The 17,748-nt window shown below is 40.3% G+C and overlaps 1 long non-coding RNA gene across 2 annotated transcripts in view; it reads right to left on the bottom strand.

Moving 5' to 3' along the window:
• Window positions 1-5,250: 5,250 nt before the first annotated feature.
• Window positions 5,251-17,748, bottom strand: part of LOC146074197 (uncharacterized) — a 30,675-nt gene continuing 18,177 nt past the window's right edge. For both annotated transcript variants that reach the window (XR_014473379.1, XR_014473380.1), the window contains 3 exons: window positions 15,978-16,043; window positions 13,666-14,053; window positions 5,251-5,383 (listed from right to left, as the gene is read on the bottom strand). This is a non-coding gene — a long non-coding RNA (uncharacterized LOC146074197). The remainder of the gene's footprint in view (window positions 5,384-13,665; window positions 14,054-15,977; window positions 16,044-17,748) is intronic.

The raw sequence follows: 17,748 nt of genomic DNA, 5'->3' as shown, positions 1-17,748 counted from the left end.
CATACGTATGCAAGCGTAAGTAAATTGCATCGCACGGCCCATTTTAGTGGCGTGCGATGCAATCTCAGTATTTAATATGGTATGGACGTTTGGTGGTTAGCGTAGCTGTGCTTTCTGAATAAGAGTAGGCTGTGCAAACAGCGTAGTCAGTCAAAACTTGCGTAAGTGTTCCCGGTCCCTGTCAGATTCAGTCTTAGGTGAATAACTGAGAGTGATGGCTGTATTAGGGAGAGCTGAGAATGCGATGGAGGTGACAGTGATTGCTGGTGAACCAATCACCAAGTTGACCTTGCCAAACACAGAGGAGGAGGCTGTTATGTTTTTCCAGCGCCACCAGTTGCTTCCGGTCATGCAAAATTGTGTGAACGGCCACCCGATGCAGCTATCTCTGAAGGAAAGCATGTGGCGCTGCCACATTAAGGCCTGTCCGAAAAAGGTGAGCCTCAGAGCGGCGCACTGGTTCCCGGGGTGACGATTACCCTTCTTCACCCTTGTCCGCTTTATCTACTCATGGGCGGAGGAGATGACAAGTATGGCGTATTGTGACCGGGAGCTGCACATGTCAAATAAAACCGCTGTGCAGTACAATGGCTTGATGCGGGAGGCATGCACTATGGACTTAATTTCCCAGCCCCATAGTCAAATTGGCGGTCCTGGCATGGTGGTCAAAGTGGACAAAAGTCTATTTGTCAATCGCAAAAGTCATGTGGGAAGGATGCTGCCTCAGCAGTGGATTTTTGGAGGGATCTGCAGGGAGACTGGTGCCTGCTTTGTCAGTGCAGTGGAGAAGCGAGATGCCACTATGTTGATGGCCACCATCAACGAATTTGTAGCTCCTGGATCGATGATCTATTCGGATTGTTGGAAGGCCTACAACACGGACCAGCTTCAGCAGGCCGGATATGAGCAAGCGCGTGTGAACCATCGATATAACTTTGTTGACCCGGACTCAGGGGTTCACACGCAGAATATAGAGCGGCTGTGGAGGACATGTAAATGGCGAAACAAGCGTCAAAGAGGCACCTCCTGCAAACATTTGGATTCATACCTGGAGGAATTTATGTGGAGAAAGACTCTGGGTGCTAGTAATCCATTTTTTCGCAATCTACATGCTCTGACGCTGCTGCCGAAGGCAAATGCACTGTCTTCATAGTGACTCTATTTTTCTTAATTAATTGTTGTTTAATTTGATTTCTCTTTATAAATGTTATTAATTAATATGTTATATTTATCATTCATTATTAAGTAAATTTAAAGTTAATCATTAACACATGTTGTCATTACTGTGTTAGATGTATGATATGGCCGGTGTGAATGTGCTCCTAAAACACCCCCACTATCCACTCCACCCTGAAGCGTGGTGAGTGCAGCGAGCCCCACGAGGGACGGCGGTACGCGTCCTCCTGACCTTTTCATACCCCCACTATCCATGTCGGGGTCAAGTTGATTTGATATAGTGTGGCTAGCACAGAGAGCCACTGAGCCCGAAGCGTGGCGAGCGTAGTGAGCCCCATGAGGGGACACTGAATACTGTACATGTAACGTAATCAGCGTCCCCTCGTGGGGCTCGCTGCGCTCACTACGCTTCGGGCTTCACACTATGTAACATCGACTCCACGCCGACGTGGATAGTGGGGGTTTGAAAAGGTCGGGAGGACGCGTTCCGCCGCCGATCGCCACGCTTCTGGGTGGGGAGAATAGTGGGGGATACCTAAAAATCTCATTGCATGTCATTGCAGTGCATTGCGATTTTGCATGAGGTGCGATAAGCCCGTGGTCAGAGAGCAGTGAATAAATTACTTAGGAACATCGCATCGCACAGCACTAAAACGGGACATGCCCTGGTACTACACAAGTACCATTTTCTTAACCATCACCATTGAATTGAGCACACCACAAGCACATCTGTACTGATGTCACAGCCAGAACTCTTGTTTTGCCATCACCCCGTTCTGAGGACAACACCAGCACCCATGCACTGCCAACACCATCCAACCTGCACTGTATCCATCTCACAATATATTATGCACTGACGTCACGAGTGTTCTTAGCCCCTCCTACCGTATGGATCGCTCACACCGTCCGAATGCTGTAAGATGCAGAGCAAATAGACCACGAGTGGATGTTTCATGCAAACACCTCCCCCATCTGTGGGAACCTCCCCCATTCTCCGATGGTCGCCGACCATCGAATAATCGAATGATGGACCAAGCGGCAGCACCGAGTGCTCCAGACCATTCGGACATTTTTCCATATGAAAGCAGGGATATGGCCGGATTACCATACGTACGCATATGGTAATGAGCCCCAACATCCCTTCATGCCCCTCTCCACCCCCTGCTTTGATGGTTCTGACCTATCATTTTCTGCACAGAACACACGCCATGTTCAGACGTGCGAGGCGTTCGCACATGTACAGAAACGCCTATGCACAAGCGCAAACATCGGATGTCCGACCGCACAAGCAGCCATCTGACTCAATCAGAATAAGGGCCTATATCCAACCCACTCCGTATCCAGCACTGTTTCTAATCCACACTATTTCCATTTTGTATACAAACTGCACTGTATCCAACACACAGTATGGGGGTCATTCTGGTTCTATAGCTCCCACATGTGAATGATGTTATGTTTCTGCACATGTGCATAATTATTTATGCGAATGTGCAGGCTCTCTTGGCAAATGGACTCAGCAACTTGCATAGTTTCCAGTCTTTCGCAAGGAGCAGTGCAGGTGGGAACGAGTTGCACCCATGGGAACGCACAGAGTTTCATGGGCATCCCCCATGAAAACTCTAGGTGTTGCCATTGGATTGCAGGTGGGAGGAGGTGTGCCATGGATGGGCAGCTGAACATAACATAATGTCTGCTGCCTGCCCTGTCTTTGGCCGAAAGCCCACAAATACAGATGGAGCCTGCTCCATCTTTGCAGGGGCTGGCGATTCTATGCACTGCCAACACTGCCAGCGGCCGGCTCTTACCAGGGGCGCACGCGACAAGATGCTAGCGCGTGCCCCGTGGCTATGGAGCTGGATCCGCTGCCCGCCGCCTCCCCCACCATTGCCCCCTGTGCCCTTCGCCGCCTCGCCATCCCCCTATCCTTGCCCATCTCCCTGAAGATTAGACGTGCAGGATGCTGCCGTGTAGCCATCCTGAAACTGGGACACATGTGCGTATGAGACGCACATGCATCCCAGTCACATGGAGTGCCTCTGCGCTGGCGAACGTGACAGGGCACCTCTTGACTTATACAGCAGATGGACAACCTCACTGGACTTATCCTGCAGACAGGGTAGATCTCCTTGATGTATATGGCAGACTGGGAAGCACTACTGGATTTATACTGCACCAATAGACTTATATGACAGGGCACCCCTGGTATGGTAGAGAGGGCACCCCTTTACGAATATGGAAGACTGTGAAGCACCACTCGACTTATATGGCATACAGGGCAGAACCCCTTGACTTATAAAAAAAACAGGGCACCCCTTGATTTATATAGTAAATAAGGCACCTTTGACTCAGACAGGGCAGCACCACAGTACTTATGTGGCAGAAAGGGCAGCACCACTGGACTAATAAAGCTCACAGGGCACCCCATGACTTATATGGAAGACAGGGCACCCCTTGATTAATACAGCAGGTAGGGAAGCACCACTGGACATATACAGCAGACAGGTTAACCCTTGACTGATACGGTAGACAAGGAAGCACCATTGAACTTATAAAATATGTCAGACAGGGCAGCACACCTTGACTTTTACAGCAGACAGGGCAGCAACTGACTTATACAGCAGACAGGGTAGAACCACTGGATTTATACCTCAGACGGGTTAGCTCTCCTTGACTTATAAGGCAGACAGGGCACCCTTGACTTATATGGCAGGTGGGGCAGCAACACTGGCTTAAACATCATACAGGTGCAGCCAGTGCTCGAAGTGGAATTTTAGAAGTTGGGGTATGGAAATTTAACCCCTCCAGGACCCTCACTCACCAAACACCCCCCCCCCCCCCCGGAGCCTCACTTTCCTATCCCTCCTGGGACATTCACTTCCCTATCACTCCTGGAACCCTCACTTCCCTAACCCTCCTGGGACCCTCACTTCCCTATCCCTCCCAAGGCCAGATAGCATCTCACCTGATCCCTACTTCTCCCAAGCCATACAGTAGCAGCTCACTTGCTGTGAATGCAGTTCCTTGGCAGCTGGGCTTAGGCTATGGAATGTTGTAGTGTGGATCTGTGATGGGTGCAGCTGCTGGAGGATCCAGCAGATTCCTGATCTTCTGTGTGGCCACTGAGTATATATTACAGACTGGGGGCCAGACTGCGCTGCGCTCGCCACCAGCAGCAGTATATGGCAGACTAGGCAGCACTGGACTTTTCACATATCTGGCAACAACATTGAACTTATACCACAGACAAGGCAGCACCAATGGATAGATACAGCAGACAGGGCACCCTTGTCCTATTCGGCACATACAGTAGGCCACCCTTTGAGTTATACAGCAGAAAATGCAGCACCACTTGACTCATATGACAACAGCCATTTCAAATGCTCAGTGCAGATTTCCTCATGCGCGCCGAGGAAAACTGCACTGAGCAGTTGAAACGGCTGTTTGGTCGTGCTTGTGTTTCACTACATGTCCTGATAAAACTATGCTGGACCATTCAATTTAAGTGCCGGTTCTAAATAACTTTTTGCAGGATAACAATAGTAGACGGCCACTATACCACAAAGTTCCCAGAGTACTGGGCAACACAAAACGACATACACTTCCCAATAGTGGTTCAGCACCTTTAACTTATTCCATAGTCCATATGTGTTCATCCAACTTGAAATGAAGCAAAGATTTTTCCAAGTTAAAAGTTGATTTTGATTTTCAATGAATAGTGATTGATGTTACAGCAGTACCAAATCATTTTGTCTAAATCGACTTCATCAGGGGAGTGAATAACATTAAATATTTATTGATTACCAATCAAGATGATTGATAAATATAGTTCCGGTGGATAAATATTAAAACCAGAGTCAGCCTCCGTGCTGAATGATGTAGTGTCTCTCAGATCGCTCAGCACACATCGGTCAGCACACAGCGATGCACCAGTGATATGTGCTGAGAGATCTGTCACTAGGCATCAGTTTGAGAGACTCTTGCCTAGAATTTTACAATAATTTGGGAAACACTAGAAAAGTTTTGCTTAGAATAAAATTTATTAAGAAAAAGAAAGTCTCAAAATCAAATACAGAAGTTACATTTCCTCTACATATTATTATATGATTCAAAGACATTATTTTGATTAATATGATAGATAAGCAGGTTCCCTTGTATGACCATAAATCATAATTCTGCCATGAAACAGGATTTCACTGGGGTTCAGCACCTAAAAAAGAATATAAAAACCGTAGTATTAGCATTTGAATATTGCAATATTACAGACATTTTTACAGATATATGACCAGATTCAGGCATAATCGCTCATCTGCAAATTTACAGATGTTTGTGAGTACATAGCGCACCCCAGACTGCGTAAATCTCACAATCCACTCCCCCATCTCAGATCCATATGCAATTCACTCCCCACTAAATGATTTTCTCAGTCTGTGCAAATGAGATAGAATGGCACTGGCACTGACATCACACACCCTTCCTTAAAACACCTGAGCACACCTGTGCTTTTCAGACACTCCAAGAACATTGCAGATTTACGCCCCTAAAAGCTGACTTTCTGTCTGTAAAATTGCCATGGGGTTTGTGAATAGATATTTTTGCTAGATAGACTTTGAATCTCGCATACACGCACTGATCCATACATATGGCGCAGTCATTTGATAATCAAACAGATTTTGAATTTGCACATCAGCAATCAGGTCTAAATAACCCACAGATTGTGTTTCTTGTAATGATGGAACAGCCAGCACCTGTGATATGGAGGATAATGTCATATTAACCACTTCAGTGGTATGCACAGAAATTTTCCAGATTGAGATGCGCTGCCAGAGTGGGTTCTCCTGGAAATTTTGAGGCATGCCATTGATATTTAGGGGTGTGGCAGTGGTATCACCAGCGGCACAACACTGGTGCACTACAATCTGGCACCAACGCTCCACCCCCCATTGCCTTACCCCCCCTGCCATATGTCATTCACCTTCAATCCTTTCTGTAGCACCTCACAGATGTTTGGGGCCGTTCAAGCACCTGTTTGTTTGGGTACCCTAACACACGAATGACTGAATGCTATGAGCGGTGGCTACAAGTAATAAGCGACAGGAGCAGCCCCAGGGGAGAAGGGGCTGCTGCAGAAGAACAGTTGACAGCCCTTTCACTGGTGAATATTTCTGGGGCAGAACAACCCTGCCCTGGTAGGCTTGTCCTCCCCCAGGAAAACCCACCACTTAAGGGATTAATCTTGACAACTTTGTGTTAGAGCAACATGGTTTGGAGCTAACACAATTACAGTCTTCCAATACTTTTGTTTATCCAAAGTGAAACAAAAAGCTCTATTGGTATTTTCAAGTATATTACACACTTATATGTACATTTTAGATAAGAATATAAATGTTATTCTGCTGATTTAGTTGTGATTTTGTTTGTCATCACAGATCTAAAATGAATACAATTTCAGAAGCGAGCTTTATTATAGTATTTAAGCCATGTACCCCAAAAACTTTTACATTGTTATTTCAGACACAAAGCAAATGAATAGACTTTGTGGATATTAGACTTATACTGTATTTTATACATACTCAGATGAGTTTTATTTCATAAATAGTATTATATTGTAGTTCTGCCTTCAACTACCATCTAGGACAAGTCTTTATTTTGGTGTCCTATATTTAGGGCATTCTCAGTTGCAATGGTTATAACAAAGCAGTTTTGGAATCAATCCAATAGAATAAATATTTTTTCTAATCCATTTTATTTTCCAGCGGTAAGCTAATTTATGTCACTACCCTAAGCTGGCTATTTTACCTTCATCAATTCAAAGGAGTAAATTTACTATGATGGGAGTTCTATTGAAGATGGAATGTTGCCCATAGTAACCAAACAGATTATATCTATTATCTTATAGAAGGTGCTAAATAAATAAGAAGTAGAATCTGATTGGTGGCTATGGGCTCCATCCCTTCTTCAATGGTAATCTTAGTAAATGTTACCATATAGGCATATAGATATTGTTTTATACCATCATTAATGTAATGTGATTTTAACCATAGTATATATTATGTATGTGTATATAAAAATAGGAATAGCTTAATAATTAGGACATCAGAGTTTAATGTTTAGACATCATAGTATAGCTTTTGGGTTTACTAAATAATATGAATGACCACTTTGTAACATATCAAATGCAACAATTAATTTAGGAGACAAAATGTCTAAGGCATACTATTAAGCAGATATAGTGTTGTTACCCTCCCCAGATATATCTATATTTATTAAGTAAGCAATGTATACACTATGGGCCAGACTCCAGCCATCTGGTTTCCTTTCTGGAGAATGTAGCTGCTAGTACATCATCCAAGTTACTTTGCAGGACAGACAAGACACTATTGTATTTTGACAACAGGAGTGTAAAATAGATTGATGCACAGGAAGAGCCCAGAAACAGGCAATGGAGATTACCACTAGCGTCCAGACAAGCAGGAGACCCTGTCACCATTAACATCCATAAATTCAATAACGTCATGAGAACAGGGAACTTCAATTCATGTATTTGTGATATAAGGAGAGAGATAGAGTAGACATTCACTCACATTCGCACACAGACACACACGGACAGTCAGCAAGAAACCCATTCAGTGAGTCAGGAGGAGAGATGTGAGCCACGAGCAGGAGAGAGGAACGGAACCTAGAAGCGATGGGCTGGAGTGAGTGAGTAATCATGGTAGATATAAATGTTCAGTTGTTGATAAAGTTATGGAATACTGAAGTCTACAATTTATCAATAACGTCATGAGAACAGGGAACTTCAATTCATGTATTTGTGATATAAGGAGAGAGATAGAGTAGACATTCACTCACATTCGCACACAGACACACACGGACAGTCAGCAAGAAACCCATTCAGTGAGTCAGGAGGAGAGATGTGAGCCACGAGCAGGAGAGAGGAACGGAACCTAGAAGCGATGGGCTGGAGTGAGTGAGTAATCATGGTAGATATAAATGTTCAGTTGTTGATAAAGTTATGGAATACTGAAGTCTACAATTTATGTTAGTTTTATAGCAGTCTTAAGTCTGTCAATTGTTTAATGTTGTTTTAGGTAATATAAGCAAGGAGGCGTATATAAATATATATATAATAGCATATACATTAATTACTGTGTTACAATTATTCTGTATGGTTTGTTTGCCTATAAATAAAATCCTCCAATTGGAGCTAAAATTACAAGTCTCGAACTCTCATATTTGGGGAATCAAATTATGACAAGTACTCTGCATATTGTATTGTAAGGTCTATTAGAATATAATTGCAGATGTCAAATATATATGTTATTATATCAATACCAGATATAATAAATATATTTTATATAATATTTCAATCTCAATAACCCTTATTGGGATAAGAGAGATATATGATCCCTAAAATAAAACTCTACAATGGCGACCGCAGCAGGACTTGTGAATTTTGGTATCTGATTGTATGATTATAATATTTATAAGGAGTAGCAGATGCGTGAAGCTGGCTACCTAACCTACAGAATCACAGTGAGGATGTATCTAGGAAAACGTAATACTATTGTGTATTTTTATCTTGCATTGTTTGTAGACCTAGAATAACGTATTGGTGAAACAGAACTGATATTCCATTGTTACCATTATCTGGGAGTGCACGCTTAGATATTGATAATATGGCATTATTCAGAAACATTTTTAACTAATACTACATTTACTAGGCTCAGCACAAGGGCTGGTTAGCCTGCTGACACATTGCAAGATCACAATGGGGTATGTTACTAAATAGGCACTTGATAATTGTAAAGGCCTAGAATAAATAAACAGTGGAAATGAGCATTTCCAAATAAATTAAAATTAGTACCAGATATTAGAGTTAACTTTGAGAATCCGGACACTCTCATTGGGAGGATATCTTGTGTACAAAAGTATAAATACAGCATTGTAAAATAAGTGCAATGTTGAAAATGAAAAGAGTTGCTGTAGCATTTAGGAAACTGCACAGAGCAGCGACTTTAGAAGTTAAGCAGGAATGTAAAGAGAAATCAGGTTCACATCTTAAGAGCTCATGCCTCAAAATGAATGCAAAGGTGCATTGCTTCTTAAAATCCCTAAAGGTTAAGAAGTGTACTCAGAAGAATTCTGAGACAAAAGTAAATTTTCTGGTAGATTGTGAACAAACTGCCCAGATCTCTCATGAAGGGATCACAGAAGCACCCAGCAAAGTTGTTAGGAGCAGGGATGAGACCACAGAGGGGCTCATTCACAAACAGACTACAAAGTCTGAAATGGTCACAGATGCTAATCAGGGCTCTGTAATAGAGAGAGAACGTAATATTACTACAAATAAGGCAGGAGCAATGAGAGATGTCCCCTGTACTGTTTTGATTAAGGGGGGAGATCAGTACAATAAGGAGAGTGATTCTGCAAAATCCACACTCATAGTCCCTATTGTGACAAAAGAAATTGTGTTGCCCTCAGGGGAAGGGGAACAGACAATAACCTTGTATGAACACACTCCAATTGTAGGTAAAGTTGTCACAGAATTAAATGAGCAAATGTATTCAGCCACAAATATGTCTGAGCTGAGCAATGGCATGAATTTGAGCATGCATGATCACACAAAAGGTTCCACCATCTCTGTAACCCCCACACAGCAGTTAGAGACATCTAGTGGTGGAGCAAATGTCCACAGTCTCTTAGAGAGACCACATGCAGAGTGTCAATCTGTGAACACCACACAGAAGTACAGGAATGCTAAAAAGCATCACCAGGATGAGAATGTTTATATGTCCTGGAGTCCTAACCATTTTATTTTAGGTTTGGTCAAACATGAAGCTCCGAGTCATACCAAGCATATATGGCACAGACTAACCAGTTTTTCGCCCCACAAGTATATTTTTCAGAAGCTCCAAGTTTCCAGACTGAAGAGACTCGCAGGACCACCAAAAGCAAATCAAGATAGGATGCATCATGGCAATGACAACAGGGAGTATTGTTCATTTACTTTATAGATTAAATCTAGTTATTGGGTGGTGTAAGGAACTGCCACATGTTTAAATGGATACAAGATCCAGATTAAATGTAACCTGCATCATACCTGCAGCAAAGTTTATGTTGTCAGTGACATATACTATTACATAGAGGAGAGAAATGGTACAAACCAGAAAACATGGCCAGCAATGTTGGACCAGCAGATAGCACAAAAGATATAGCTAGCAATGTCACACCACTAGCAATAATAGTAATTGTATTTCTTTTTGTTTCAATTTTAGGTTACAAGTTCTGCACAAGCAGCTTTAATACAAATGGATGCAAAACCCCAAACAAAGCTCCAATTTACACCAAAGTTCTACTAACCCTTTTATTGCTGCAATTATGCAAAGAGCCAGTACCTCGCACAGCTTGTATTTGTCACCTAAGGAGGATCCAAAACCTGTCACATGGACAAAAATCAAAGGACTTTTTTTTTATTAGTTTATTTTTCTTTCTTCAGTCCTTCAGAGAAGGAAAAGGTTTAAATACAGCAACTACTATTTGTTTTCTGGACACATGGACAAAATCCCCTTTTCTCTTCTTCAGGAGAAGTTCATTAACCCCCTCACTACAGCAATCATTGTTTGTTTGTTTGTCAGGACACTGTGACACATGGACATTCCATTTACAGTGTGCTTTATTCTAACCACCAAGCATGCAGAATCCGTTTGTACATACATTTTTAATTGCCGATCAATTCACACATATGATCTTCATTCTTATGTAACTGTATATACCTTGTAAATATTTTATTTTTTCTTCATATTCTTCATATGAGTATATGCTGATTATATATACGCTTCCTTCTTAAAAAGCTTCAAACTAATTTAAATATCAGACAAAGAATGGTATGCCTTACATCAAATTGTAAAAGAGAAACGTTTTGTTAGTTGTTGAGATGGACCAATCTCTTAATACAGACATAACCAAGTCTAAGAGAATGAACAATAGCATAGATGGGATATTGTAGTTATTTTATATGCACATGGCTGCATATCACACACACTGGATGGAATCAGATATAGTCAAACCCATTCTTAACAGATATCTAATATTTGTTTGAAGCAAAATCATAGTCATTTATTGTATTGATAGGATGTTGTCATAGATACGTCAAATCAAAATATCATTGTTAGTTATAGGATTTAGCTGGTGTATGGTTATTTTAGTTTAAGATAAGATAGCATATAGGAAGGTAGGTAAGAGATCAGAGACTGAATGGTAAATTATTATTCAGTGAGGAAATTTAGTATAAATGGAGTGGATCCTTTAGAATCTACCCCAGACATTTACCTGCCAATGCCTGAAGATAAATGTTCTTACCAACCAGTAAAGCAAAAATACTTGGTTAAAGTTTCAACTGCTGTATTCAACATCACAAACTGTTTTGTTCAACACAACGAGGTTGGGGTTAAAGAGAGACATGGACACTTATCATGATTGCAGCGCGATAATCTTAAAGGACGCACAAGGACACTTGTCACGATCACAGCGATAATCTTAAAGGACGCACAAGGACACTTGTCACGATCACAGCGATAATCGTAAAGGATCGTAAAGGACATACAAAGCAAACTCGCTAAGGACTGCATTAATGAGGCTTATCAAAGGCACTGTGTTTTGCAAAACTGTGGTGAAGAAATTTATCAAGACCACAGCACTCCAAGGGCCACACAAGTAAAGCAACATTTCAAGCAAGTAAACAGCCTCTATACATGTAAAGCAACATTTCAAGCAAGTCAACAGCCTCTATGAAGAATTCTACTTCTACGTGCATTATACTGCAAATGTAAAGTGTCTCCAAGAACTACAACCCACACAGGTGACAGCCCTCAGCCAGGAAATCACTGTGAGCAACAGTACAAGGAAAGTGTCCTCACACATCGACCAAACAAGATCTACAAGGCAAGCCGTGGCGTGGCATATAACTGTCTGTAGCAATGAAAATATTTTCCTCATGAATGCTGAATATAAATAACCTCTGTCCCTGGTCAAATTTAGTTATTATAGGGTAAATCAGGTTAATTAAATGAAGGATATTTCATACCAATGGTTAATTTATGTTTAGGATAGTTTGAAAAAGAAAGTTTGGAAATATATATGAAGCAAGTATGGTATTTTTCTGTGTGACCAATCAAAATAATTTCTCATGGTCACAAGCGGGGGACTGTTACCATATAGGCATATAGATATTGTTTTATACCATCATTAATGTAATGTGATTTTAACCATAGTATATATTATGTATGTGTATATAAAAATAGGAATAGCTTAATAATTAGGACATCAGAGTTTAATGTTTAGACATCATAGTATAGCTTTTGGGTTTACTAAATAATATGAATGACCACTTTGTAACATATCAAATGCAACAATTAATTTAGGAGACAAAATGTCTAAGGCATACTATTAAGCAGATATAGTGTTGTTACCCTCCCCAGATATATCTATATTTATTAAGTAAGCAATGTATACACTATGGGCCAGACTCCAGCCATCTGGTTTCCTTTCTGGAGAATGTAGCTGCTAGTACATCATCCAAGTTACTTTGCAGGACAGACAAGACACTATTGTATTTTGACAACAGGAGTGTAAAAAAGATTGATGCACAGGAAGAGCCCAGAAACAGGCAATGGAGATTACCACTAGCGTCCAGACAAGCAGGAGACCCTGTCACCATTAGCATCCATAAATTCAATAACGTCATGAGAACAGGGAACTTCAATTCATGTATTTGTGATATAAGGAGAGAGATAGAGTAGACATTCACTCACATTCGCACACAGACACACACGGACAGTCAGCAAGAAACCCATTCAGTGAGTCAGGAGGAGAGATGTGAGCCACGAGCAGGAGAGAGGAACGGAACCTAGAAGCGATGGGCTGGAGTGAGTGAGTAATCATGGTAGATATAAATGTTCAGTTGTTGATAAAGTTATGGAATACTGAAGTCTACAATTTATGTTAGTTTTATAGCAGTCTTAAGTCTGTCAATTGTTTAATGTTGTTTTAGGTAATATAAGCAAGGAGGCGTATATAAATATATATATAATAGCATATACATTAATTACTGTGTTACAATTATTCTGTATGGTTTGTTTGCCTATAAATAAAATCCTCCAATTGGAGCTAAAATTACAAGTCTCGAACTCTCATATTTGGGGAATCAAATTATGACAAGTACTCTGCATATTGTATTGTAAGGTCTATTAGAATATAATTGCAGATGTCAAATATATATGTTATTATATCAATACCAGATATAATAAATATATTTTATATAATATTTCAATCTCAATAACCCTTATTGGGATAAGAGAGATATATGATCCCTGAAATAAAACTCTACATAAATGTATCACATATTGATTATATGAAATGATAAAGCAGGTCTTTCTCATAGAAAACATTAGATGTGCATTTTTATAATGTGCATTTTTATAGATTAGTTACCTCAATTTGCCAGGCCTCCAACCACCGGGAGATTTTGTACCAGACCTCCAACCACTGGGAGATTTTGTACCAGACCTCCAACCACTGGGAGATTTTTTAATAGGCCTCCACTCAACAGGCCTCCACCGGATCCACCCAACACACCACCCAAAAGGCCTCCACCGGATCCACCCAACACACCACCCAAAAGGCCTCCACCGGATTTTCCACCCAATATGCCATCCAACAGGCCTCCACTGGATTTTCCACCCAACAGTCCAGTGACTAGGTTTAATACAACATCAACAAGATTCAGTACAGGTCCCAATGCAGTTTTTCCGATTACTTCAATTACTTGATTGATAGTATCATGTACAAAACTTAAGGAATCCAAATTAAGAGTAGAGCCCTAAAAAAGAAACATGTGTTAAAGAATAAATACATTAGAATGTAATCAGATATTATACAAATTATTTTTTCAGTGATGGAAATCCTCCTGTCAACCTCTTTGTGGCTGATAGCTCAGTGGGACAGATGCATTAAGCCAAGAGAAGAGATAAACTGGAGATAAAGTATAGATAAAGTGAAGGAGATAAAACACCAGCCAATGAACTATGGTTGAAAATGACAGTTGGGAGATGATTGGCTGGTGCTTTAACTCCTTTCACCTTATCTCCACTTTATTTTCAGTTTATCTCTTCTCCAGGCTTAATACACCTGCCCAAGTCTGAATGGTATTACAAAGGTACCTTGGTGCGGCAGCATGCACACTGCGGTTACAATGCATGCAAAGTCAACTGATAATCACTCAGTTGTGACACCATAAAAGTTCTGACTGCACCAGAATCCGGCCCATTGTAATCAACAATTGTTACAATAACAAATATTACATGGTTAGTCTTGCATTATTTATTACAGTCTTTGGTCTTGAATTTTTGTTCTTTTGCCTAATTATTAGACCAAATGTTAATATTATTTTAATGTAAACTAAATGAAATTATTTTATCTTAGATTCCCTATTTCCCTTCTCACATTTACTGAAGTATTCAGTTCATTACTTCAATTTCTGTGTTTCATATCGTATCGTATTATTGCAGCCTTGTTTGAATTTGTTTTTTTTCCAATGTTCATCATTTCTTCTATTTCTCTCATGTTGTTGCTTAAGGTGCCTACACACGGGGGGAGATATATTGCTAGCAATCTATTGCTTGCAATAGATTGCTGAGCAATATATTGCTCAGTGTCTCCTTTTCATCAGCGACCAGAGATGGTCACTGATGAAAAAGAACCTTTGCTGGGGGAGCCGCAGAGGTAATTAGCTGGTTGCAGGAGCAAGCTCCTGCGACCAGCGATTACAATGGTGCATAAAACGGGAGCGCGCACCCGGCTATTTATCGCCGGGGCACACTTCCATCACTGGCAATATGGTCGCCTGCGACATTTCCCAGCGATTATAGCCCCTATCGCGCCCGTGTGTACACAACATTATTGTTACATTGGTAAGGTTTTTTTAATAGAGATTATCTGTTCGTATAACCTGACATCCGATTGTGCCCAAATTTCAATCCGATATGCGGCTAATTTTTTTCTTGACTAGCTCGGATGCCATATTGAGGCAAAACATAATCCCAGCATTAAATTCTCATGGGTTTTGGATTGCATGGAAAGATTCCATGGTGGCGCCACTTCACTCCAGTTGAGGCATACTGCACTGTGCTCTGCTGTCTATCCACAACTTAGTGGCTGCGCTGTGAGGAAGTGGCACATTTATAATGGGTACAATGTGCACATGTATCTTAATACAAATAAATCTACTTAGAGTTTGTAATGTTCTATATAATCACAATAACAGAAAGGAAAAATAAAATAAGTTTGACCGTTTGAAGAAACATACTGCATAAAATTCTGTAAATGGAATAAAAAAAATCAATATATGAAGCTTCTCATCACACATGGGTTATGTGTACAGCATATAGTACAGCATATCAGCACATACCACATTGATGTACTGTAGCATTGCTTTGTCCTCAAGCCACTGCTCATTCTGTGCTCTAACCACCATCATCACACCATATGGTGCTCACTAATAGATCTGGTAAATACAGTTATTCTGTGGCTATTAAATTACATTTTTAAAAGGGGGTTGTAGCATATACATGTGAGGTTTTGATGGTAGACAATACCTGTAATATACTGTACTCTCCCATTGCATAGTGTGAATAGTAAAAAAAAAGGAAGTAATTAAAAAATATATATATTGTTTTTATCTTATAAATAACACACACATACACTTTCATATACACAAGAGCACAAACAAATCCTTTTTTTTTTACCAGAAGTTTGCTAGTTTTTCCTAGCAGTGTCTTAAGAAGTAGCCCAAGTTGTGCAAGAAGTCCTTCCTGCAAGTAAAACAAGCATAACAATTAGGAAATAGAAGTACATATAGTTATTATTATTATTAGTATTAGTAGTAGTAGTAGTAGTAGTAGTATTAGTAGTAGTAGTAGCTGTAGTAGTAGTAGTAGTAGTAGTAGTATTAGTAGCTGTAGTAGTAGTTGTAGTAGTAGTAGTAGTAGTAGTAGTAGTAGTAGTATTAGCAGCTGTAGTAGTAGTAGTAGTTGTAGTAGTAGTAGTAGTAGTAGTAGTAGTAGTAGTAGCTGTAGTAGTAGTAGTAGTAGCTGCAGTAGTAGTAGTTGTAATAGTAGTAGTAGTAGTATTAGTAGCTGTAGTAGTAGTTGTAGTAGTAGTAGTAGTAGTAGTAGTAGTAGTAGTAGCTGTAGTAGTAGTTGTAGTAGTAGTAGTATTAGTAGCTGTAGTAGTAGTAGTAGTAGTAGTAGTAGTAGTAGTAGTAGAAGACATTGCTGTGTAAATTAACTAAGATGGCAGTTCCATTGAAGATGGGATATTGCTCATAGCAACCAATAAGATTCTACTTATTTATTTAATACCTTCAAGAAGATAATACAGGTTGAGTATCCCGTATCCAAAATGCTCGGGACCAGGAGAATTTTGGATAACGGATTATTCCGTATTTCGGAATATTTTAATATTTCAATGATGTATTTTGAAGTATCTTGCATTTATGCTGTATAAACACATAATATACACACAAATATATTTTATTACCACATAAAATGCACACAAACATATTTTAATTGTTCAAAAAACAAGGTTTCAAAACGTGAAACAAAATGTGTGTACTATCTCAGCACTGAATTTGAATGCCAAGCAATCATTGTCTTGCACATATATAGTGCCAGTTACATATCATGTCCCCAGTGATGCTGTTACATATGTCCCCAGTGAGTTTTTAGCAAAAAAACTCACTGTCCGAATGTTCGTATTTCGGAATAATTCGGATAACGGATATTCGGATACGGGATACTCGACCTGTAAATACAATATGATTTTCTGCTTTGGGTAACATCCCATCTTCAAAAGAACTCCCATCTTAGTAAATTTACCCAGCAATGTCTACTACTACTGCAACTGCAGGAACAATTTTGAATATTGAATGGGCATTTCTTCATACTTATTCAATCCCATTCTTGGCCGGGACTCACAGATTGTCAAATTTATGAATGGACAAATTTAGATGAGTGCCACTTTTTCAGATGAAAATTACGGCTGCAGCCAAATGTATGAATTAAAAGACCATTGATAGAACTCAGCCTCATTTCTCCATAGACTTCATTAGGATTGGCAAATTTATGACCATTCGTATCTGGCAATTAGACCGCCTTGTGCCATTCATGTTTGCTGAAGCATGCACTTATCAGTTACATCCATGCATGCTTATACTGTATGTGTAAAAATAAAAGAAGGTGTTTATATATATATATTCCATAGACAAAAAACCTTACGGTTTTACATGTCCCATTAAGGCTTCTAACACATGATCTGGCATTTCAGAAACCTGCTGTAACTCTTCCACTCAAACGCCAAAAAGCAATGAAATTCCGATCATTAAGGCTGGCGCCTTAATGGACGTGTTCCTTGCGCAGTACAGATATGGTACGCCATCACAGCCTGTGGGTAAGTGCAGATTCAGCACTCTCACAGAGTGAGATTGCTGTCACTCACACAATGGTGGAGCTGCTAATT

The sequence above is a fragment of the Crinia signifera genome, chromosome 4, assembly GCF_055691185.1.
Source record: "Crinia signifera chromosome 4, ASM5569118v1, whole genome shotgun sequence".
In the NCBI taxonomy this organism is placed as follows: domain Eukaryota; kingdom Metazoa; phylum Chordata; class Amphibia; order Anura; family Myobatrachidae; genus Crinia; species Crinia signifera.
Note: the sequence above shows the minus strand (reverse complement) of the source record. Positions and strands in the feature narration are given on the sequence as shown.